The sequence below is a fragment of the Dunckerocampus dactyliophorus genome, chromosome 10 (assembly GCF_027744805.1).
Source record: "Dunckerocampus dactyliophorus isolate RoL2022-P2 chromosome 10, RoL_Ddac_1.1, whole genome shotgun sequence".
Lineage (NCBI taxonomy): Eukaryota > Metazoa > Chordata > Actinopteri > Syngnathiformes > Syngnathidae > Dunckerocampus > Dunckerocampus dactyliophorus.
The window spans coordinates 25455853-25457167 of record NC_072828.1 but is presented as its reverse complement, the minus strand read 5'-3'; positions in this window follow the sequence as shown (position 1 = coordinate 25457167).

Here is a 1315-nt window from a genome sequence, read left to right as displayed (position 1 = left end):
TAAGAGGTTATTGTGCCTGTTGTGAGATCATTACAACCTGCAATAAAATTATGTTGTTCCGGCGATCAAGTAGTGCTCGTGTGCCTCACCGAACATTACTGACACCTAGTGACCAGTGTAGAATACTAGATATCATTCACAGCATCTTTTTAATGCACCTTCTGAATGCCTTACATTTGTATTATAGTTCATTTAAATTGCACTCTGCTCTAAACATCTATAATTGTAAACATCTCAATATATTTGCACCCTCAATATTCCTGTAAATAATTCTGTGGGTCTACAGTATTTAACGCCATCAATAGTTCTTCTACTGCGGTTTTGCACTGCTACCCTGTCATTTTTATATATTTATATCTTATACTTTTTATACACTATTTTACTGTTACACCAACCCACCAGAGCAAGTTCCTGGTATTTTGTGAACTATACTTGGCAATAAACCTGACTCCGATTCCTATTTTTTTGATTGAAAATACTTAATGTAGGCTTAAAATTTTTTAAATTTGCTTCAATATGCATTTTTTTTAAACTAATAATAGGCCATACTCAGCCATGAAACAGCATGACTCATCAATTAATATATTTTGGGAAAACAGTGATAGGAGCTGCAAAATTTGAAGCATGAAGTAGGCGAGGGATGACTGCACCACAAAAAATGTTCATTCTGAAAATGAGGTCATGGTGAAGGAAGAGGTCCAAATTCATCATTCACGCAAATTTTTGGTCAAAACATTTTTTTAAATGCAAAAATGGGCAGTTTTGTTCAGAAAACATGTCATTCACCCTAAGCTGGTAATAAATACCTGATAATACAGGTAAAATGTGCAACATACATGTACCGCCGTTCAAAAAAAAGTGTTAAAATGTGTTGAAAATGTCGCAACTTTGTTCGGTTGTGTGCTGTGAGACGAGAATTTGCTTCATTCGACAGTCATCGACCATCTTACATTATCATTCATTCGTGGTGAGTATCTATACATTTTATACTTTTGTGTTTCATCAAGCGTGAGCCATATTTGGGGCTTTAACCTGGATTGTGCATCCAAGCATCCATCAATCCACCAAACACCAAAATAAATAGTTTATTAAACCTTACACTTTATAATTGCATATCAGTTCCTGTCAGACATCAAAATGATGAAATGGGCGGCCCTGTTTTCGGGCTCCAATTCAAACGTGCCAGGCAGCGGAGTGTCAGTTTGGAAGTTAAAGTTCCAACGACGGCAGTCCTCCCCTGAGATTTTACGGAGCATCTGCTTCAAATCTCGCCCCAGCTGCTCGTGGTTCACGGTGTCTGACAGACGCCTGCGCA